Source organism: Chiloscyllium punctatum, chromosome 33 (assembly GCF_047496795.1).
Source record: "Chiloscyllium punctatum isolate Juve2018m chromosome 33, sChiPun1.3, whole genome shotgun sequence".
Classification (NCBI taxonomy): Eukaryota; Metazoa; Chordata; class Chondrichthyes; order Orectolobiformes; family Hemiscylliidae; genus Chiloscyllium; species Chiloscyllium punctatum.
In genome coordinates, this window is record NC_092771.1 from 61,109,006 (window position 1) to 61,133,738 (window position 24,733).

General features: G+C 45.6%; 1 long non-coding RNA gene across 1 annotated transcript; it reads left to right on the forward strand.

Moving 5' to 3' along the window:
• The first annotated feature begins 240 nt into the window (after positions 1–240).
• LOC140458614 (uncharacterized) lies at positions 241–24,520 on the forward strand. The gene is made up of 6 exons (XR_011953613.1): positions 241–341; positions 3,125–3,210; positions 5,729–5,836; positions 8,948–9,056; positions 14,095–14,201; positions 23,735–24,520. It is a non-coding gene; the product is annotated as an uncharacterized lncRNA (long non-coding RNA).
• Positions 24,521–24,733: the final 213 nt, after the last annotated feature.

Below are 24,733 nucleotides of genomic sequence, written 5' to 3' on the forward strand. Positions count from 1 at the left end.
TACTATTACTTTTACAGACATTTTTGTAAGTTGATTTTTTACTGCCGCCCAGCCCCTGACCATGTGCTGCTTATTAATTTTTTTCTGGAAAATCTTTGACAGTCATGAATTCTTTTTTACCAATTAGCAAGTGTATTTTCCTTCCATTTCTAACTATCAAATTCTGCACCATTTTCATTCCCTGGAATCCGTTTTGCACTCCCTGAAACATCAACTGTGTTTCTCCTTCCACAGAAACCAGTGATTAATGCCAAAGCCCTGCTGTCTGTGGAGAGGGTGGTGTTTGACTTTCTTGTACAGCTGCAGTTTTTGTGGTGAAGGTGCTCCCACAATGTGGTTAGGTAAGAGACATTGCAGAGTATTCATTACAACAACAGTGATGATTTGAAGATAATGTCCAAATCAAGAACAGTTTGTAGTTTTATAAATCTGCTTATAATTTCACAAAAATATTATTGGGAACTTGAGACATAAGGCCAGAGAAGGATGATATTAGGTCAGGTGACCAAAACCAATGCCAAATAAGCAGGTTTTGAGAAATGTCTTAAAGGGGGAATGCAGACTTGTGTGGTTTTAGCTGCGAATTTCAGACCTTATTGGTTTGGCAACTGTAAAAGCAGCCACACAGGTGAAGTAATGAATTAACAGGTCATTTGGAGTCTTGAACAGAATGGGTTGTCGAGGTCTCAAAGGGTGTGCGATGCAGCGAGCTAAGGATGATCACAATCAGGAATTAAATCAAGAGTGAGAATTTTAAATTGAGGGATGTGGGCTGGATGCTAGCAGGTGAGACTAGATTGGGTTGGGATATCTGGTCGGCATGGGCGGGTTGGATTGAAGGGTCTGTTTCGATGCTGTACATGTCTGTGGCTCTGTTGTTGATTATGAATAGCAGCCTTTTGATGAATCAACAAGTTTTGGTAGAGGGAGTACTTGGGCAGCGGAGATTTAGTTTTTCTTGAGATTACAGGGAGGTTGAATGTGGGAAGCCGGCCAGGAGTATGTTTGGATAATGAAGTCTGGAGATAACACAAGATGGATGAGAGTATATGAGCTGAGACAAGGGTGGAATCAGCTAGAACTAGTGGTCTTGGATTGGGACTGGGCTGTCACCCTCACCTCACCTCTGGGATTCAGCTGGTTGTCAGGTTGTGAATCAGGGCGGTAACACAATCGGGAACTGACTGGCCCTGGTGGAGTCTAAAATGAGTGTCACTCAGCTGGCTGTTGCTGAGCAGCTGCTGCTTCGTAGCCCTGTTGATGACATCTTCCATCACTTTACTGCTGATCGAGTGTGGAGACTGAAAGAGGGAAATTGGCTGGGTTGGATTGCTCTGTGTTTTTGTGTTGAACATCCCTGGGCAATGTTCCACATTGTCGGTAGATGCCAGTGCTGGAGCGGTACTTGGCTTGGTGGGTGGCAAGTTCTGGAGCACAAGCCATCAGTTTTATTGCCAGAATGTTGGCAGAGCCCAAAGACTTTGCACTACTTAACCGTTTCTTGATGTTATTCAAACTGAATCGAACTGGCTTAAAACTCGCATCTGTGATGTTGGAAACCACTGGAGAAGGCTAAGATGGATCATCCCACTTTGCACTTCTGGCTGAAGATTGCAGCAAATGCTGTTGTCTTATCTGGTGCATGGGTGTGTGAGACCCCTCCATCAGTAAGGGTGGGGATATCTGTGATACTTCCTCCAGTGAGTTGTTTAATTGTACATCACTGTTCACAACTGGGTGTGGCAGAATTGCAGAGCTCCAATCGGTTCCATTGGATGTAGGATCACTTAGCTCTGTTGCTTGCTGCTGATGCTGTTTGAAATGCAGATGGTCATGTTTGATAGCTTCACCAGGTTGGAACATCATTTTTAAGTCTGCCTGGTACTGCTCATGGCATGCCCTCCTTTCCTGTCCATTGTGATGGGTGAGATCAGGATTTACAAACCCATGAGATTACAGATTGTGCTGGAGTACAGTTCTGCTGCTGTTGATGTCCCACAGTGCCTCAGATATATCCAGTTTGAGATCCTACATCTCTTCAAAGTCTGTCCCATTTAGAACGGTGAAAGTGTCACTCAACACAATGGAGGTTCTTTTCAACTTTAAGCCAAGTCTTGTGTCTCCAAAAGGAATGTGTGATGGTCGCTCGTACTGATACTGTCATGGCCAGATGTATCTGCAGCTAATCAATTCATAACAGTGAGATCAAGTATGTTTTACACACTTGTTGGTACCCTCACCACCCGCTGCAGACTCAGTTGAGCAGCTATATCCTTTAGGACCTGGCCAGCTCAGTCAGTAAATCTGTTGCAGAGCTAGTCTTGATTGTGGACATTGAAATCCTGTACCCAGAGTACGTTTGACACCATTTTATTGCCTCAGTGCTTCCTCCAAATCTTGTTCAACATGAAGGAGAAGTGATTCATCAGCCGAGGGAGGACGGGACGTGGTAATCAGCAGGAGCCATGAGACTTCCTGGTCTCTGGAGGCAATGCTGAGTACTCCCAGGGGAAATCCTCCCTGTCTGTACACTGCTGTGTCACCACCTCTGACGGGTCTGTCCTGCCAGTGGGACGGGACATATCCAGAGATTTCAGGAGAAAGTGAAGACTGCAGATGTTGGAGATCAGAGTCAAGAGTCTGGTGCTGGAAAAGCACAGCAGGTCAGGGTGATGAAGAGCTTAGGCTCGAAACATCGATTCTCCTTCTCCTCGGATGCTGCCTCACCTGTTGTGCTTTTCCATCACCACAATCTCAATACCTTGGGATGGTGATGCTGGTGTCTGGTCATTGTCTGTAAGGGTTGATTTCATGAGTGTGAGTATGTCAGGCTGTTCCTTGATTGGTCTGTGAGACAGCTCTGCACATTTTGGCCCCAAAATCCAGATGTTAGTGAGGAGGACATTGCACCATCGAGAGGGCTGATTCTAAGGTTGTATTTCCTAATGCCTCCTTAAATGCCGAGTGGTCCATCCAGTTTCATTCCTTTGTTGAAACTTTGCAGTGATTAATACAGTGAGTAGCTGGCTGGGTCACTGTCAGGTTGGCAGGATTTTTTTTGCCATTGACAATGGTTTCATGGAGATCAGGAGATTCCTAATTCCAGTTATTTTTTTCTTGGCAGATGGTGGAATCTGAATTCAAGATGGGATTCGAACCAGGACTTCAGTCGTTTGTTTTAATATTATGGATAAAAGTTAAATACATTGGGTTTGTTCACTCGCTTGAAATATCACTTACCCAGGTTTTGTTTCTTTGTAAAACACTGTCCATCATCCTGTCTCCTCCATCCTTCTCTCCAACAACAAGAGTTTTGAGCGCATGGAGTTTCTCTGTCATTAAGACTGAGATAATCCGATCTGTAGCTTCCCTCCCTCCCACTAGCCCGCCGAGCCAAACTGCCTCACGTGGTGTTCCCGGTTTTGTCCTAAACTTACATCTTCCTCCAGTCTCTTGTCCAGCCTTATCAGAGCTCACTTTCACCCTTTACACTAATTTCACTAAACTGTAGACTTTCCAACTCTCTTTCCTCCTCCTCCTCATCAGTCCCCCTCACCGATTCACAGACATTGTTCCTTGTTCTGTCTTTTCTGGTTATGTCCTTCTCTCCCAAAATCCTGCTCCATCTCCACTCTCCCTTTCCTTTCTGAATTCCTTGCATTTGGTGTCCTTGGTCCCTTCCGTATCTCACGTACATACTGCCAGGAGGTGACATTGTCCAAAAGCACCATGTTGGGTTTCACATGTACACTGACGATGCCCAGCTCTCCCTCCCCATCATCCCTCTTCATTACTCCACTGTTACTTAGATATCAAACTGCTTACCACATTCCCACTACTCGATTAGGTGCCGTTTCCTCCAATGAAACATTGTAGTGGGAAAACCCATTGCCTCACAAATTCCTTTCCCTAACTGCTGAGCGTCTCCCTCTCGCTGGGAACTATGCAGCAGAACTACACTCTTCACAGTATTGCAGTTATATCTGACGTGAAGCTGACTTTCTGATCAGACATCCACAATCTCAAACACCAGGAATTCTAATCTCTCAAACGTTGCTTGTCTCCTCCTCACCCCAGCTCCATTGCTACTGAAACCCCTTACCCGCATCTGTGTTGCCTTAAACTTGACGAATCCGAAACAGAACCCTTGATTCTGTGACTGACTCAGAATCTGGTTTCAAACTCCCCCCTCAGTACTTGCCTTCAGACACATCAGAATTTATTCTGTCAAACCCCTTAAGAATCTGGTGGTGCGGTCTGATTGTAGCTGGTGGAAATGACAGAGGATGATGTGTTGTATCTGGGTGGAAGGTAAGGACTTAGGGGTGTGTTCTATCCTTGTTGAAGTTGGAGGTGTGGGTTTCAAAGGCAGAGGTGCAGGAAGTGGAGGAGATATAGTGGATTGTATTGACCACATGGGAGGGGACATTGCAGTCCTTGAAATATGGGGCCATTTGGTATGTTCTGGCCTCACTGGAACACTGCAGTAAGCATGAGACAGAGATGTTGACCAGGTAACAGGCTCGTGTGTTAAAGTGGCAGGCAGCTGGAAGGTCGGGGTCTGTTTTTGCAGCAGAACGTAGATCATCAGTCGCCATTTCCGCCACCTCCACTGAAATTCTGCCAGACACAGGTTCCTGTCCCCTCCATTAACAGCTATGCACCCTCCCAGCCAGAACGTAATCCACTCCTTTGTCTTTCCAAATGTTCTGGTCTCTCTTTGGGTTCTGTCCCTGCCTATTATTTACTCTTTAACCCCTATCTCTGCAGTACAAAGATCTGCAGATTAGTTGAATTGGCCAAGCTAAATTTCCCATAATGCTCAGGGATGTATAGGTTAGGTGCATTATTCATGATAAATATACAGTAATACGGTAGGGGAATGGGTCTGGGTGGGATACCCTTCGGAGGGACGCTGTGGACCTTTTGGGCCGAATGGCCTGTTTCCACACTGTCAGGATTCTAATTTTCCCAGCTCCCATCGGTTCTGAGGAAGGGCCACTGGACAAATTTCTGTTCCCAGATGCTGCCAGACCTGCTGAGCTTTCCCAGCACCTTCTGCTTGTTGTTCCTGATTGACACCATCCATACACCTTCTGGGTTTGATTCAGACAGGGGGAGGATCCCACCACTGACCTCACAATGGGGTCCAGCTGATTGGTGGAAGCTTCAGACCAATAAGAAAAGGTGGTGGGACAAGTGGAACCAGCTGGTCATCCAAACAATGGGAGTGAATGAGGGGCGTGGCCAGTGGGATGACACGTCACCAGTAACTCTGCCTGTGCAGTGCCCCGTGACTCGGCCGTTGGTGAATGTGGGAGACGCAAACAGGGAAGGGGAGAGTGGCCTCGGAGGCAGGGAGATAATGAGTCACTTTAGACTGGGAAGTTTTAGTTACACTCTGTGCGGTTCGTAAGTCTGAATTAGAAACTCTTAATCCTGCGTTTGCAGCAGATGGGAAAATGGCTGCGGCCCTCAGGCGATGATAAGTCCTGGGATATGGCCGCCATCTTTATTGGAGGCAAGGTACAGTGAGACACATGTGCATGTCCCCTTCATAGGATGGGGTGGGGGTGGGGGTGATGGGGTGTGGGTGGGGGTGGGGGGGGTGGGGGCTGTGCAACTTGATGAAAAGCATTTACACATCAAGCACATACTTTTTTCTTGGTATGTCTTTATATTCTTCCTGCACTGACTGTGAGTTTTGTTTTGTGAATTCATTTCATAGGATATTAAACCAGAATAATTGAGGCTGGGATCTCAAAAGCAAGTTTTTATAGTCAATGGAGTCATCAGGATCTGAATATCATTGGCACTTAACTGTGGAAGGAGAAAGGTTTGTCTGATCTGTTTGTGGGAAAATATCTCCAATATTTTTGTTAAGCAGAAAGATGTACAAATTCGTGGTTTGATCACCCTTTGGGTGTGTGCTGTTCTGGGCCCTGCAGCTGAGGAAGGAGATATTGGCCTGAGAGGGAGCACAGATTTATCCAAATTACACCTCGTCTCTTTCTCAGAACTCTCAAGATTTAGACCCAAACACCCACTTCATGATGTTAACCTGTAAACTTCATATTTTCAATTACCTGCAAACTTCCCATTAAAAGTCCTTTTGGACTCAAATTCAGTACCTTTTCAGGTGGAATGTTCCAGCTTCTGACAACTGTCCATTCATCCAGAAACTGCTGAGGTCCATGTTGACTCTGGGGTTACAAAGGGCTGAGCTGAAAGATGAGATGCTGTCCCTGAGCTCCCATTGAGATGCATTGGAACAGTACAGGAGGCTGAGGGCAGTGTAGGTATGAGCAGACAATGAAAATGACAGGGCTGCACTGTGAGGGCTGCTTGGCTCAATGAGAGTGTTTTGGAGTTGGGTGTAAACAGACTGATGTGAGACAGGGAGAAGGTGAAGCTGAAACTCCGTTTTAGTTCAGGCCGTTCAGAAATTCACAGTCCCAATGGGAACAGTCAGTTTTTAAGTGATACCTGCAGAGTATTTGTTAATAGTTTTTAAAGTATTTTTCCTGAGGGCAGTTGAGAGTTACCCACATTGCTGTGGGTCTGGAGTCACATGTAGGCCAGACCAGGTGAGGATGACCGTTTCCTTCCCTACAGGACATTAGTGAACCAGATGGGTTTTCTAACAATCGACAATAGTTTCATGGTCATCATTCGCCTTTTCATTCTAGATTGTATTGAATTCCGATGCTGCCATCCGCCATATTGGGATTCTAACCCTAATCCTCGGAACACTGCACATGTAACTCATCTGGCAGGAATACCATTAAGCCATTGCCTCCCTTTTTAGCAATGATTAAAAGAAAGTTCCATCATTCTACGTGTACAATGTGAGATAAAATACTGCAACGTCCATGTGTCAGCCTCTCCAAAAGGTCAATCAACAGAAATTTGTTTGGGGGCGAAATATTTCACTTTTCATTTTGGGGGGGGGGTTAATTAAACAAAAATGAATCCAAATAAAAATCTTATGCCACGGTCATGTAATTTCTGAAGCCGGAGGGGGATTACAGAGACAGGGAGGGTTGTGGGGCCAGAGAGGGATTGTTGTCCAAACATCACTGTGGTGTACATGGACTGCAGCATTTCAGGGAGGTGGGTAACCACCACTTTCTCCAAGACAAGTAAAGGTGGCCAATAAATACTGGTCTGGGCAGCAAAGGCAACCCCCAGGGAATAAAACCAAGCAGTGACCTCTCTGAGCTGACTGGCTGTGAAGTTAAAAACCTCTCTGGAAATGGAGTGGGCAGAGAAGAGAAACAGAGACATTTCACAGCTGCCCTCAGAGAGACCTCACCCTTGGAAGTACTCAGAGCCGGGGATCAGCTCAGTGAGTTTCAGTCTCTTCAAATATCAATCTTAGTCGGTTTTATTTTATTAAATCTACAATACTGAGTCAGGTGAGGATTTCTTTTAAATGTCTTACGGTCTCTTGATTAAATGTTTAAGATATGAACCATAAGCATTAGGTTATTCTCGGGCAGTATTTTTCGAGCAGTAAAACTCTGCCTTTGTCTTGGTCTGTAGATTGTTAAGGCGGAGAGATGGCCTGTTGTAGAGTGGTGTGCTGTTCCTGTCGGGTGTGGGAGATTAGGGAGAGTTTCAATGATCCTGATGATTATGTCTGCAGCAAGTGTGATTGTAAATCCTGTTGGATCGCATGGATTGGTGGAGGAGTGATTAAAGACAGTGAGGAATTGACAGGAGCCGGGGTGGTGATAGGTGGCAGTCTCAGGATTGCTGGATACTGCAGATACAGTCAGGTAGGTGGGTTACCTCCAGGAAAGCTAGGAGGGGTAGGCAGGTACTGCAGGAGTCTCCTGTGGCTATCCCCATCTCAGACAAGTATACTGTTTTGAAAAATGTAGGTGGTAATAGACTTTCAGGGGAATGTAGCACTGACAGCCAAGTTACTGGGTACTGAGACTGGCTTCTAACATAATGTGAGGTATATCCAGTTCCACACAATCGATGGTGATAGGAGACTCTCTAGTCAGGGACACAGTCCCCATTTCTGCAGCTGACAGTGAGACATCAGAATGGGGTGGTGCTGCCCTGGTGCCAGTGTCAAGGATGTCTCACAAAGGGAGCAGAATATTCTCAAAAGGGAAACTAACCAGTGGGAGGACATTGTACATTGGTACCAATGGCATAGGAAGGGGAAAGCATGGGGTCCTGACGAGCAGGGAGATTTGCTAGTGCTACTGGGGAGGCATTAAACCAGTGAGGGAGTCGGGGTAATCCTAAAGGGATAGTGAGAAAAGAGGTGAGTCTGAGGCTGGTACTGTTCACCAGTCAGACTGTCAAGGCAGGCAAGAGCAAGTCACAGAATGAGGTGTGACGGACAAGTTGCACTGCATTTATTTCAGTGCAAGAGACCTGACAGGTCAGACAGGTGGGCTCAGGGTATGGTTTTGAACATGGCCCTGGGATATTACAGCAATTACAGAGGCATCACTCACGGATGGATAGGACCAGCAGCTTTATGTTCCAGGATATAGATGCTATAGCAAGGATAGAAAGGGGCCAACAGAGCAGGGAGAGGGGTGTTTTTGATTAGGGATAACATTATGGCTGGGCTTCGGGAGGATATTCCTGGGAGTACCTCCAGGCAAGTTATTTGTGTGGTACTGAGAAATAAGAAAAGGATGACCATCTTACTGGGATTGTATTATAGACTCTCTCCCAATAGTCAGCAGAGAATTGAGACACAATTTTACCAGGAGACCTCCATTATCTGTAAGAATAATATGGATGCAATGATAAGTGGTTTTAACTTTACCAACATGGCCTATGAGTGCTGTAGTGTTAAGGGCTTGGATGGAAAGGTATTTGTTCAGTGTGTACGAGAACATTTCAGATTCAGTTTGTAGGATGTACCTACTAGAGAAGGAACAAAACCTGACCTGTTTTCTTTATTCATTCACAGGATGAGGCTGTCACTGGCTCGGCCAGCATTTATTGCTGTGTTTACCCAGAGGCCAGATAAGAGTCAACCACGTTGCTATAGATCTGGAGTCACTTGCAGACCAGACCAGGTAAGGATGGCATTTTCCTTCCCTAAAGGTCGTGAGTGAACCACATTGGTTTTTCCAACAATTGACAATGGATTCCTTGTCGTCACTAGATTATTTTTTTCCAGATATTTATTGAATTCACGTTCCAAAATCTGCCGTGATGGGATTCAAACCTAGGACCCCAGAACGTTATCTGGGTCTCTGGATTAACTGTCTAGCGATAATTTCACTCCGTCATCACTGCCTCTTAGGAAATGAGGCAGGGTGAGTGAGGTATCAGTGGGCCAGCACATAAGCACCAAAGATCCCTCAGTATTGTGGCTCAGTGGTTAGCGCTGCTTCCTCAGCACCAAGGACCTGGGTTTGATTCCAGCCTCGGGTGATTGCCTGTGTTCACGTTGGCACATTCTCCCCAGTGTTTGTGAGGGTTTCCTTCGGGTGTTCCAGTTTCCTCCCACAGTCCAAAGATGTGTAGATTAGTTGGATGAACCATGTTAAATTTCCCATAGTGTCCAGATGCAGTATATGAGGTTTTGGGATGTGCAGGCAAATCTCTGCCTCATGTGAAAAGATCCTTTTGTGGTCTTGGACAGAGGTCAGAGGGAGGTGTGGCCGCACGTTTTACATTTCCCATGGCGGCAAGGGAGGGTCAAGAGTGTGGAGCATGGGTTGGTGGGAGGGTGTGGACCAAACATGGGAGGTGCAGAGGGAATGGTCTCTGCGGAACATAGACAGGGTTGGGGGAGGGAAATATGTCTCTGCTGGTGGGGTCTGACTTTAGGTAGCAGAAATAACAGAGGTTAATGTGCTGTATCTGGAGATTAGTGGGGTGGAAGGTGAAGACCGCAGGGTTTTATTCTTTATTGTGGCTGGAGGGGTGGGGTAAAGGCAGAGGTGCGGGAAGTGGAGGGTATGTGTTGGAGGGCATTGTTGATCAAGTCAGAGGAAAATTACGGTCCTTGAAGTAGGCCTTTCTGGGATGTCCTGGAATAGGATCCAAAGAGATTAAACAAATATATCACAGACAAAAGATTAACTGGACCAGGGAATAGGACCCCTTAAAGGTCAACAAGGCTGTCTATGGAACCACGGGGTGCGAACGATATGCAAATATTTCAAGTCATTTTTACTGGAGAAGTATATGGAAGCTCAAGAGTTTGGAGAAATAAACAGTGATAACTTGAAAAGTGTCCATGTTACAGAGGAGGTGGGACTGGATGTCTTAAATCGCATCAAGGTGGATAAAGCCCTGGAACCTGATCAGGTGTATCCTGGAACTTTCTGGAAATCAAGGGAACTGATTGTTGGGCCTCTCCTGAGGTATTTGTATTGTTGATAGCGACAGATGAGGTGCCATTATTTTAAAAAGGTGGTAAGGAGAGGCCATGGAACAAGAGAACAGTGAGCCTGAAGTCAGTGGCAGGCAAGTTGTTGGAAGGGATTCTGAGGGGCAGGATAACCATCTATTTGGAAAGGTAAGGAATGACCGGGAGAGTCAATGTGGCTTTGTACATGCACAATTGTATTTCACTAACTTGAGTGAGTGTTTTGAAGTGACAAAGAAAAATGATTAAACCAGGCTGTGAACGTTGTTTATATGGACATTCAGCAAGGTTCCACAAAGCAGACTGGTTCGCAGGGTTAGATAACATGGAATGCAGGGAGAGCAAGCCATTACAAAACTGCCTTGAAGGTAGGAGACAGAGGATGATGATGGAGAGTTGCTTTGCGGACTGGAGGCCTGTGAGCAGCAGTGTGCTGCAAGGATGAATATTGGGCCCTTAAATAAATGACTTGGATGTGAATATATGAGGTATGGTCAGTAGGTTTATAGAAGACACCAAAATTGGAGGTGTAGTGGACAGTGAAGAAGGTTAGTTCAGAATACAAACAGGATCTTGATCAGATGAGCGATTGGAGCAAGGAATGGCAGACGGAGTTCAATTTAGATAAATGTGAGCTGTTGTATTTTGGAAAGGCAAATCAGGGCAGGACTTATACAATTAATGGTAAAGTCCTGGGGAACATTGCTGAACAGAGACCTTGGAGTGCAGGTTCATAGTTCCTTGAAAGTAGAGTCACAGGTAGGCAGGGGAGTGAATGCAGCATTTGGTACGCACCCCGTTATTGGTCAATGCATTGAATGCGCCTGTTGTGACGTCATATTGTGGCTGGACAGGGCACTGATTAAGGCCCTTCTGGAATTCTGTTTTCAGTTCCAATCTCCCTGTGCTTGGAATAATGTTGAGAAACTTGAAAGGGTTCAGACAACATTTGCAAGGATTTTGCCAGGGTTGGATGGTTTGAGCTATTGGGAAAGGCTGAATAGGCTGGGACTATTTTCCCTGGAGATTTGGAGGCTGAGAGGTGGTCTTATAAAATTATGAAGGGCATGGATAAGATGAGCAGTCAGGGACTTTCTCCCAAGTTCAGTGGGTACAGGCTTAAGGTGAGAGGGCAAAGATTTAAAAGGGATCTAACGGGCATCTTGTTCATGTTGAGGGCATTGCAAGTATGGAATGATCTGCCAGAGGAAGGGGTGGAGGCTAGTACAATTGCAGCATTTAAAAGGCATCTGATTGGGTACATGAAGAGGAAGGATTTAGAGGGAATAAGGGTGAACCGCTGGCAAATGGGACTCCATTAACGCTCTCCGTTATTGGTCAATGCATTGAATACAGAAGCTGGGATGCCATATTGTGGCTGGACAGGACATTGATTAAGCCACTTCTGGAATTCTTTTTTCAGTTTGAATTACTCTGTTCTGGGAAGGATGTTGTGAAACTTGAAAAAGTTTGGACAAGATTTCCAAAAACGTTGCCAGGATTGGAGGATTTGGGCTACAGGGAGAGGCTGAATAGGCTGGGGTTATTTTCTCTGGAGAGTCAAAGACTGAGAGGTGACTTCATGGAGATTTATAAAATCACGAGGGGTGTGGATAAGGTGAGCAGCTGGTGTCCTTTTTCCTCAGGTTAGGTGGGTCCAAAACTAGAGCACCTGGGTTTAAATTGAGAGGGCAAAGATTTAAAAGGGATCTAAGTGGCAACGTTTTCAAGCTGAGTGTGGTGTGTGTATGGGAGGGGCTACCAGATGAAGTAGTGGAGGCTGATAAAATCACAACATCTAAAAGGCTTCCAATAGGAAGGGTTTTGATGGATACAGGCCAATAGATGGTAAATGGGAATCCATCAGTTTAGGATTCCTCGTTGGCACGGGCGAATTGGACCTGCCATTACACACTACCTATGGTTTCTTTGATCTTAATAAATTAAGATGCATTCCTCTATTTTGTGGAGAGCTAGCTAGCTGAAGCACAGTTAATTATCCTTGGAGCTGAGAAGTTGAAGCCGTGATTTCGATCGGGTGCAGATTTGGTTCCAAGGTCTTGAATTTGCAGAGAGAGAGAGGAATTGTTAACACTGTCACAATTTTTAGTAACTACTTTCTTGTAATTGGCAAATAATACAAGGTGAAAATGTGAACACTATTTTACTCAGTAGGTTCTGAACATCTGGAACAGTCTGAACGACAGAGATTCAACAGATATTCTGAAACAGACTTATAATTTTACTTTTTAAGGAAAGATTTCGGGGGCTATGGGCAAATGGGAGGGGACTTGGGACAGATTTGCAGCATCTCCAGGGGGAGTGAGTCCAGCCCCAATGGGCTGAATAGCCCCCAGGCCCTGTGCTCTGTGATACTGCCCCATTCACTGTGAATGATGAAGCTCATCCCAGGGCAGAGAGAGGGATTAGCCCTCCACTCTCATCACAATGAGGCCTGGCTGATTGACGGCAGCTCCAGACCAATGGGAGGAGAATCTGTGTGGTCCTGCAGCCAATGCGATTGAATGAGGCGTGTGGCCAGCAAGACAACACCTGTCCATGAGCTGTGCAGGTGCAATGTCACTATTTGGGGTTGGGAGAGACAGCAGAGACTGGGACAGAGGCTGTAGGATCTGAATTACAAACTCCCAGTAAATTAAAACCTGAAGAACTGCGGGAGATATAAATCAGAAACAACAACCAGGAGGTTCTGGAAAAGCTCAGCAGGTCTGGCAGCATCTGTGAAGAGAAATCAGAGTTGGTTGAAGATCTGCTGTCGCTTCCACAGAACAGATGTTACTGAGGAAAATAAAGTCAGTTTATATGCAGAAGAAAGTGTTGGGGGGGATGATAAAAGGAGTAAAGGATAGGTGGGGATAGAGTGAGAAGAACAGTTGGATAAAGGATAACCATCTGGATAGGGGAGGGTGACTAGCTGTTAATGGAGACTGTTAGTGGCTAACCATAGGTAGTGTGTAATGGCAGGCTGTGAGAACAAGGCCTGGTGTGTGGGGTAGGGGGGCTACGACATGAGGTTGTTAACCTATGGTGAGCCACTAACTGTCTCCATTGTAAGCTGTTCCCCACCTACATCACTCCACGATTGGAGCTGCCGAGAACACAAACCTTTGGAATATCTTCCCTAACTCCCCCTCTCCGCCTTAAAAATGTATCTAAAAATCGTTCTCTTTAATCAACGTTTCCATCATTCGTGAAGCATTTTAGGAGATTTGTCAATGTGAAAGGCTCCATACAATGCAGGTAGTTGTTGTTATTGTCTGACATCAGGAGAAACAGGGCTGAGTCCTCTCTCTCTCTTATACCTGATTAACAGCAGCAAAAGCAGGAAGCACTGAGCATGCTCCAGTCCACAATGGGCCTCGGATTATTGATGTCAGCGCAGGACCAATAAGAGTGGGGGAACGGTGGTCCTTCAACGAATCGGAGTGAATGAGGGGCGGGACAATACTCAACCACGTGATAAACATCATGGACAGCACACTGTTGTTATGACCAAGGCATTGGAAATGTGTGAAGGTGAAGGGCAGGGGAAAGGAAAGACATATTGACCAGGAAGAGAAGGAAACTTTCATGGTATGGGATGTGAGGTTTTACAGAACTTAGTGCACATTGTAAAGCACAAATTTCAAAATCCAAATTCTGCACCATTTTCCATCCCTCTAATGCAATTTTGCACTCCCTGAAATATCAACTGTGTGTTTCTCCCTCCACAGATACCAGTGTTCAATGCCAAAGCCCCATTGCCTGTGGAGAAGGTGATGTTTGACTTTATCGTATAGCTGCAATTTGTGTGGTGAAGGTGCTCCCACAATGTGGTTGGGTAAGAGCTGTTATAGATTATTCACTCAGCGACAGTGAAGAGTTGACATTGTGTGCAAATCAACAGCAGTTTGTTTTTTTTTTATCATGTTTATAATTCCACAGAAATACTATTGAGAACTTCAGACATAAGGCCACAGCTGGGGATTTTAGGTCAGGTGATCAAAAGAATTGCGAAATAAGCAGGTTTTCAGGAATACCTTAAAGGAGGAAAGCAGGTTTGAGGGGGTTAGGGTGGGAATTCCAGACCATGTTGCCTTGGGAACAGTAGAAAGAGCCAGACAGGTGAAGCAATGAATAAACTCATCGTTGGGAGTCTAAAAGAAAATGAGTTGTCGGGGTCTCACAGGTTGTGTGGTTCAGGGAGACAGGGATGTTCACAGCCAGGAATTACATCAAGGGTGAGAATTTTAAATTGTTGCTTGTTAATAGGAGCCTTTTGATGGATCAACAAGTTTTGGTACAAGTGAGCACTTGGGCAGTAGGGTTTTAGATACTCTTGAGATTACATGGAAGTTGAATGTGGGAGGCTGGCCAGGACTGTGTTTGGATAATGAAGTCTGGAGATAACACAGGGATGGACGAGTATTTCAGTAAATGGGCTGAGACTAGGGTGGAGTTGGGTGATGTCACTGATGTAGAAATAGTGCTTTTGGAGTTGGGCTGCTCCTCCTCCTCATCACCCCCCCCTTCCCAATTCACAGATATTGTTCCTTGTTCTACCTGTCTGTCTTTTCTGGTTATGTCCTTCTCTCCCATTCTGCTACAAACTAATATTTGACCCCACCATTGTTGGAAAAACCTACTCCATCCTGACTCTCCCTTTCCTTTCTGAATTCCTTGTATTTGGTGTCCCTTAAGGATCTCTCCTTGGTCCCTCCTGTTTCTCACCTCCACACTGCCAGGAGGTGACATTGTCCAAAAGCACCGTGTTAGGTTTCACATGTACACTGACACTGCCCAGATCTCCCTCCCCATCATCCCTCTCCATTACTCAGTTATCAAACTGCTCATCACGGACCCACTACGCAATTGGCTGCAATTTCCTGCAATGGAACATTGCAATGGTTCAATCCATTGCCTTCAGTTGCTATTACAAATACATTTCCCTTACTGCTGAGCTCCTCCCTCTCCCCGAGAACTGTCTGAGGCAGAACCACACTCTTCACAATATTGCTCTCATATCTGACCCCAAGGTGACCTTTTGATCAGGCATCTACACAATCACAAACAGCCAGGAATTCCAATCTCTTAAAATGTTGCTTGTCTCCACCTCACCCCAGCTCCATTGCTACTGAAACCCCTGACCCGTGTCGGTGTTGCCTTAAACTTGACGAATCCAAAACAGAACCCGTGATTCCGTGACTGACCCAGAATCTGGTTCCAGACTCCCTCATGATGGGAAACATCCTCTCAGTATTTACCCTGTCAAACTCCTTAAGAATCCTACATGTTACAATGAGATCCCCTCTCATTCTTCCCAAATCCAGTGAGTCGAGTCCCAACCTCTTCAGTCTTTTCTTAAAAGATAATCCCTGTAAACCAGGGATCATCCAGTCAATCTTCTGTGAAATGCCTCTGATGGAATGATGTATTTCCTTAAATAAAGGGACCAAAACATCTGTCATTACTCTAGATGTGGTCTCACTCAGACTTTGTAAAGTTCCTCTCAGGTATATACTCCAAACAACTCCCTTTAAACTTGCACAGATGTTGTTGGAAATGCTCAGCAGGTCATGCAACATCTGTGAAGAAAAACCAGTTAAAGTTTTGGGTCTGGTCACCCTTCCTCAGATACGTTAACTCTACTTTCTTTTCACAGATGCTGCTAGACCTGCTGAGCTTTTCCAGAAACTTCTGTTTCTCTTCCTGGTTTACAGCATCTTCAGTTGTTTCGGTTTTCATATCTTTTAATCTTGCCATCTCTCCTCTAGAATTTGTCATTTCCACCTTGGAAAAAAGATTCACATTTGTTTGGTCTCCCCTACCCTGGGAAAAAAGAAACCATGACTAGTCACCCTATCATTGCTCCTCATAATTTTATAAAGTTCAATAAAGCCACATAAAGTATCCAGTGCTGCAGGGAAATAGCTTCAGCCTATTCAGCCGCTCCTTATGGTTCAAATGTTCCAATACTGGCAACACCCTGGAAAAACTTTTCTGAACTCTTGCAAGTTTCCCAACATCTTTCCTATAGCAGGGAGACTGGAATTGAAAGCAGTCTGGGGATTCCAAAAGTGGCCGAGCCAATAAACTGTACAACCGGAACATGATCTCCCAACTCCTATACTCCATGCACTGCGTGATAACAACTAGCATACCGCACACCACCTTCACCAACCTGTCTACCTTCAACCACACTTTCAAGGAACTATCAACCCACACTGCACGGTCTGTTTGTCTTTCAACACTTCCCAGGAACTTGTCATTAAGAGGTTGAGTCCTATTCTGCTAACATCTTTCTGAAATCAGGGAGACCACAATTGAATGCAGTATTCTAAAACTGACCTCACCAATGCCCTACTCAGCCACAACGTGCCCTCCTAATCCCTATACTCAGTGACAGAATCCCTACAGTGTGGAAGCAGGCCTTTTGGCCCATGAGACCATACCAACCATCGGAACAGCATTCCACCCTAACTCTGTAACCTACCATTACCCAAAGCTCTTCCAGCTAACCTGCATGTCTTTGGATTTGTGGGAGGAAATTAAGAGCACCCAGAGGAAGCCCACGCAGACACACAGGGAGAATGTGCAACCACCACACAGACAGTGGAATCGAACCATAGTCCATTTATTGATCAGCACATTCCATTCAATGTTGGTGTCCCAAATGCCACATTCAGCACCTGATCTCCCTGAATCTCTACTTTCCAAGAACTATACAGTTGTTCTTAGCCCTTCAGAGGGAATTAAGGTGAGGAGGAGAAAACAGGAACAGGGTTGAGTTTTAGATCTATAAAATAACTCCATCTTCCCCCTCTGTTCCCCCCCCCTACTCTGTCCCCCCCATACCCCAGTCGGCCTGTTCCCCCTCCCCCATAGTCTCTTCCCCCCCCTTTGTCGGTCACCTCCCCCAACCCCCCCAGTCTGTTCCCCCTTTCTGTCAGCCGACCCCCCCCCCGTCTGTTCCCCTCCTCTCTAATCCCACATTCTGTCCCCACCCGTCTCTGTGCCACCCCTCTCTGTCCCCCATTCTTTCCCCACCCACTTCGGTCTCACCCCTCTCGATCCACCCACCCCCTGTCTGCCCACCCTCCCTCCCAGTCCCCTAGTTCTGTACTCCCCCACTGCAGGGCAAATATCTTGCCTATTTACCGTATCCATGCCCAGCCTGATTTTAAAAATCTCTTTCTGGTCACCATTCAGCCTCTGACGCTCCAGGGAAAACAGCCTATCCAACCCTGGCAACATGCTATAATTCTTTTCAGATCTCTTTAAAGTTTAAGAGCATTCATCTGATAGGAAGGAGAACAGAATTCTATGGAATATTGATTTGGCAACTTTTGCAATGTCCTGTACAGCCGCAATATGTCCTCCCAACCCCTATACTCAATGCTCTGACCAGTAAAGACAAGCAGACCAACTGCTGCCTTCACTATCCTATCTACTTGCTACTCTACTGTCAAGGAACCATGAACCTGCACTCCAAGGACTCTTTGTTTAGCAACACTCCCCAGGAATTTACTATTAACTGTATAAGTCCTGCTGAAGTTTCCTTTTCCAAAATGCACCAGCTCGCATTTTTCTAAACTGAACTCCTCAGCTCATTCACCCATCTGATCCAGATCATCTTGTACTCTGAGGTAATCTTTTTCACTGTCTACTACACCTCCCATTTTGGTGTCATCTGCAAACTTACTTACAATACCTCTTATGGTCACATCCAAATCATGGATATAAATGACGAAAAGTAGTGGATCCAGCACCGATCCTTGTGACACTCCACTGGTCACAGGCCTCCAGCCTGAAAAGCCCCCTCTGCCTTCTACCTTCGGGCCAGTTCTGTACTCCATGCGATCTAACCTTGCTGACCAGTCTCCCATGAGGAACCTTGTCAAACACATTACTGAAGTCCATGTAGATCATGTCCATGCTCTGACCTCAGCAATCCTCTTTGTTACTTCTTCAAAAAAACGGAGTCAAATTCATGAGATATGATTTCCCATACACAAAGCTGTTATTAGTATCCAGGATTTAACTCTGTACATTGGGGTCTGTGTTGCCCAGTTATAGGTGTTAATATTCTGGATGAAGTTCAAGTACACCAGCATTTTGTCAGTGACTCTGTATTGAGTCTTGTTAATGTCACCAATACAGGTGAGTTCCTTTTGAAAGGCAGTCCCTTTATCCCTTGCCCACCAGGAGGGAGTGTCCTTACCTCTGGACTAGGAGGATCAGGCTCAGAGTTGAGAAACAGCATCTTTGAAGAGGCTGATTAGTAAACCTGCCCAAGCCACCAGACCTTGCTGTCTGCCAGCTGTCTCTGCCTGAGTCTCCAAACAGAACCGTCCTGTAGTTTCTCTCCTGTCAGACTCTCCCATTGCTCAGTTTGTCCAGGATCCCCTCCTGCTGCTGCACTGATCCTGTCCCTCACTGACTTGTCCATCCCCAGTGTCCTCTACATTCATTCATTGTTTACAATCCTGTCCTCCAGCTCCACCCCCTCCCGTCAATAGAGACGGCTCAGTGGTTGGCACTGCTGCCTCACAGCACCAGGTACCCGGGTTCGATTCCGGCCACAGGCGACTGTGTGGGGTTTGTGCATTTGCCCCGTGTCTGAGCGGGTTTCCTCCGGGTGCTCCGATTTCCTCCCACAATCCAAAGATGTGCAGGGCAGGTGAATTGGCTATTCTAAATTGCCCATAGTATTAGTTACATGAGTTAGGGGGAATAGGTCTGTGTAAGTTACTGTTTGGAGGGTCAGTATGGACTTGTTTGGCCGAAGGGCCTGTTTCCATACTGTAGGGATTCTGATATATTTGGCAGCAGCTGCTGTCCATCACCCAGACTCCTGTATGATCGGGAGCACGTGCTGTAGGAGGGGAGACAAGTGACAAGGGGCAGTGCTGACCAATTGTGGGAGTATGTGCCAGGGAAGGAGGCTGCGGGTGTGAGGGATTAATCTCGTATTAGCAGCTTCATCCCTCTGGGAGCAGGACCCAGGGGAATGGCCCTTCTCTTGCTACCCTGACATGTGATCAGACTATCAGTGGTGCAGCGTTTTTCAGAAAGTTATCAGAACTCTTTTGTGAAGATTCAGGGTTGTTATGGAAAGGGACAAGGATGGGCCTGCAATTAGAATTCTAATTTGGTTCATTTTAGTCAGATGGGTCTTGGCCAGAGTGTGCAGGAAGCAGTGTATGCAGGATGGTTCTCATCAGGAGCGAGGAAACTGAATTCGAAGAGAGAGTGTGTGAGAGAACTGGGTGTGGAGGAAAGGAGTGGGGGGATTGGTTTGGATTTCAGTTCACAGAAGAGAGAAATTGTGAGACTGAGGTTTAAAGCTTTGGGGGAAACAAGGAAACTACAGTTTAATACTACAATTGTCTTATGAATTTCCATCCTGTATTAACAGTGGTAACTTGTGTACTCTGTTGTATGGTACTGAAAGGGTGGATTTGTGGATGAGAAATACAAATTGAACTTCATGTTCGGATCTGATGGTTACTTGATCCGAGCCGATCTGAATATTATTGGCCTTTTCATCTGGAAGGAAAGGTGTGCATTCTGTCCATGGGCGAATATTTCAAATGTCAGTGTGACTGGAAAAGTACTGAGACACAGCCAAGTCCGTGTCAGTGTGGTGAGTGTGGAGAGAGATTTCATTTGTTTTTGAAAGTGTGGAAAATCATGGCACGTTTCCCAGGAACAATGAAGCCACAACTTTGCTTTGTCGAAGGACAAGTCTTTAATTAACCATGCAACCAGAAAGACACAAGGATACCTGCACCATGGGGAACACTATGAAAACGGGATTGTTGTAAAGGGGTTCATTCTCGATCATGGATTGTAGTCCATTGGCATTGTCCCATCGGTTCCAGCCCCGCGGGGAAACACTGGAAATATGAGGAATGTAATGGAGGTTTCAGTTATTAAACTGGAAAACGTGCAGAACAATTTACAAGGATGTTGCCAGGGCTCAGGGGTCTGAGTTATAGGGAGAGGTTGGACAAGTGAGGATTTTATGTTTGGAGCAGAGGAAACTGAGGGGGTTCTTTTCTAGAAGTGTATAAGACCATGAGAGGCCTGGATAAGGTGAATGCACTCAGTCTTTTTCCCAGGAACTCAAAGATTGGACGGCTTGATTGGATCAGTTTAAGGTTAGAGGAGAAAGAATAAAAGGGAAGCTGAGGGGCAACTGTTTTACACAGAGGGTGGTATGTATATGGAATGAGCTGCCAGTGGAAGTGGTTCAGGCAGGAACACTCTCAACAGGTAAAAGACATTTGGACAAATACATGGATAGGAAAGGGTCAGAAGCAAATGGGCCAAGTGCAGGGAAATGGGGTTAGCGTGGATGGACATTCTGGTCGGCATGGGCCAGTTTGGGCCAAAGGGCCTGTCTCTGCTGTAGGATTCTATAACTCTAAGTGCATTTGCTATTTCTCCCACTAACTCTGTTGGTATCCTGGGATGTCTTCCATCAGGGCAATGAGACTTGTCTACCTTTAGCTCCATTAGCTTGCCCAGCTCTAACTCTTTCGTGATAATGGTTGTTTCTTGGTCCTCACCTTCCTCAGTCTCCTTATCAATTACTGCCATGTTCTTCGTGTTCTCCACTGTGAAGACTGACTGCTGTGTGCTCATATTCCTGAACCCTGCTGGATAGGAATAACTAGGCACAGAACTCTGAGAGGTCTTCTTTGAGTCTTTATTGATGAGACATGGCAGTTACATGTACAGTGTACATGCAAAACACTTCCAGGCAGCATCAGGTAACTGCCCACCTGTCCGATGTACGGCTCCCATTCTTATACCTTAGTGGTTTGGGACTTTGAATAGAGACTGTCTCTCAGTATTATCTCCATGGCAACGGCAGTTAGAAAGTCTAGTTCAGTTCAGCACTTTGTGGTTAAACCACACACCCCTCCCCCACGGCCCTGTGGTTCCCTCAAGTATCTGACAGGCACTTCAGTTTCAGTGGGGTGTCTATCAGGATTCTGATATGGAGGAGCCGGTGTTGAGGTGGGGTGGAAAAAGTTATAATTCACACAACAGGTTATAATCCAACAGGTTTATTTGGCAATACAAGCTTTTGGAGTGTGCTGTGATTTTTAATTTGATCAGGATTATCTCTATGGTAACAGTTAAGTACTTCAGCAATTACAGAGGTCATATGTTCCCCACACAATAGGTTCCCCTCCAGCAGGGTAAACTGCTATTCTGGCCCTGGGGATAGCTACTCATCACTTTTCTCCCCCAATCCCGTCTCACTTTCTGTTGATCTTTAAAGTTTTTCTAATCTCCTAGTTTCTCCTTGGTCTTTGGCAATTTGTATGCTTTCTATTTCAGTTTGATAGACTCCCTTATTTCCTGAGCCACCCACGGCAGGTTATTCCTTTTCCTACAGTCCTTCCTTTTCCTTGATATATACTTTTGCTGAGCACTTCGAAAAATTGCTTTGATATTCCTCCACTGTCCGTCAACTTTCCCACCATAAAGTCTTTGTTTCCAGTCTACATTAGCCAACTCCTGCCTCATCCTATTGTAGTCTCCTTTGTTTAAGCACTGGATCTTGGGAGTGGATCTAATCTTCCAGCTTTCCATCTGTGTTCTCAGTTCAACCAGACTTCTCAGAATTCTTTTATCAGAGTACGAGGTGAGACAATGTTTCCTGGCTGTTTTGGTTTTCATTGTCAGTGACCTTGGCTTTGTAATAAAGTACAGGATAGATATTCACAACAGAGTATTCTGGACGCTGTGAATGTACTACACAGTCTAAAACCATAAATCACTGTCTCCCCTCAGTTTAAAATTGCAAAATCATTATCTCCTACACGCTTCCTCACTACCTAAGCTTGGAATGCTAATCCACCTGACTATCTGTCATTTTCCGAAAATCTCCTTTGGTGAAGGTCGTGAGTTTTGGATTCAGCTTTCCAGTTATTACCGTAAGAAGATAAGCCCTGGGGACTGGAGAGGCAATGCAGCCCTTCGAACCAGCTCCACCATTTAATACAGTGATGATTGAGCTCACCTCGGTCTCAGCTGGATTTTCCAGCCTGCTCTCTCTCACCCTTCAACCCATTGCAAATTAAACATCTGTATCTCTTCATTAAATTGGCTCATTGTCCTGGCATCCACCGCATTTTGAATAGGGAATTCAACAGATTCACAACACATCGAGACAAGGACATTCTTCCTCATGAGAATAGAATAGAGTCCCTATAGTGCAGAAACAGGGTATTCATCCATCGAGTCCACACCAACCCTATGATGAATATCCCATTCAGACCCACTCGTTCCCTGTAACATTGCATTTCCCATGGCTAATTGTCTAACCGGCACATGCATGCACACTATCAGCAATTTAGCATAGGCAATCCACCTAACCTGCACATCTTTGGACTGTGAGGAAACTGGAGAACTGTACGAAACCATGCAAACATGGGGAGAATATGTAAACTCCACACAGTCGCCTAAGGTCCCTGACACTGTGAGGCAGCAGTGCTCGCCACTGAGCCACCTCTGCTTAAAACCGACTGCGCCTTATTAACCTCCCTATCCCCCAATTGGCTGAATCTATGTTCCTTACGTCAGAAATCAGGTTGTCAAAGCGGATGTCTCAGTAAATCCCAGTGACAGCCCACATGTCCCATGTGTCTGAATGGGGATCTGATACACAACATCCTCCATCCCACACTTTTCACGTTCCAGAGACAGGGCTCCAGTGGCTGTTTGAGGACTGCAACTCCCAAATTCCGAGGCAGGGACCACAGGTCGGGAAACCTGGCACTGCACAAGTACAGAATGTGGGTGAGTTTTGGAGCATGTGCTTTGGGGTAACTAGTGGAAAGTATTTCACACTGTGATTGTCTGGAGGAGGAACATATTTGCTTGTCGTATTGATCTTTTGGAGGGTCAAAGTGTCACCACACCCACATGGGACCAAGTTCCATCCCCAACTTGTCATAACACTGGAATCGACCAATGAGAAACAAAGAAGGATCTGACCCATTCTCCCAGACTGAAGGTTCCTCTTCTGTCCAGGATCTGCCACCTCCCTTTCTGTTTCCTTTTGTTTCATTCTGCTGTTACATTATTGACTTGCAGCAACTGAAGGGAAAGGAAGTGAACCCAGAAAGGGTGCAGAGTCTAACCAGGGACAGGAAGTGGTGGCATAGACCTGTTTATCAACAACTCCATGAGAATGGGGAGGGTGTACATTAGGGGTAGTAGAGTCAGAATGGTGAGAGAGAGTAAGTGGGCTGGAGGGTTACAGCTTTGGGGGAAGGAAGAGGAAAAAGATATTCCAGAGAAACTAGAATTGTCTGCTCCGAATTTCTAATCTGTACATATTCCTTTACGCAGGGTGCTGGATGGTGAAGATGTGCAGACTGAAGTCTCAAAATCATGTGCAGATCGTGATTAAGTTAAACAACATTTGAAGAACTAAAGATGGAGAGTCACTCGGCCAAAATCCTGCAACGCTCTCTCTCCCAGCATTGTCGGTCTCTCTGCGCCAAATGGACTGTGAATGCTTCAAGACAGCAGCTCACTACCATCTTCTCAAGGGTAACGAGAGATGGGGAATAAATGCTGGCTGAGCCAGTGATGCCCATATCCTGGAAATGGGTTCTATCTCTAGTTGCTGAAACCCAGTTGATGTTACTGCAGGATGATGAGGGACGCTGAGTGCATCCTCCAGGAGGCAGCACCATCACATTACCCCTGCCTACACCCACACAGTAACACCGCAACGCCACTGGAACAAAAGGCAGTGAAACCAAAGGAGGACTTAGACATAGTTCTTCGAGGTAAAGTCATGAAAGGAGATTGGAACACAGCAGGAACAGGAGACTGAGCTGGATGGTCAGCTGTTTCCCATTGAATGGTAGTGCAGGATAGAAAGGCCGAATGGCCGCCTCCTGCTATCTCCCAGGTATGTATATAGCCATGGAGCCCGGGTAGGAAGGAGTAGGCAGGGATTCTCCAGGAGATTGCACTTCCACATCAGTTTTCAGTGAGGGATGGTTTGATGGATTTTATTTAACATTTATCTTTAACACAAGGTTTGTGAATTTGGTTTTAAAATATTGTAGCTATTTATTCCACAATAAATAAAACGAAAAGAAAAGAAATGCAACTATCTGAATATAACAGTTTTTAAAAATTTCAAACGCCCTGTAAAACAAAATCCTGTCTATTCCTGGACACCATCACTTTCTAGTTACTCAAACTCCAGGGAAATATTCCCTCCCTGTCTGAACCTTTGGTTTGATTTAACTACTTTTCAGTTCTCCTTCTGTGAGCTGTGAAGTGTTCTTTTTCTCCCCCCATTTCTCCTACCCAGACATGTTATCTCTCACA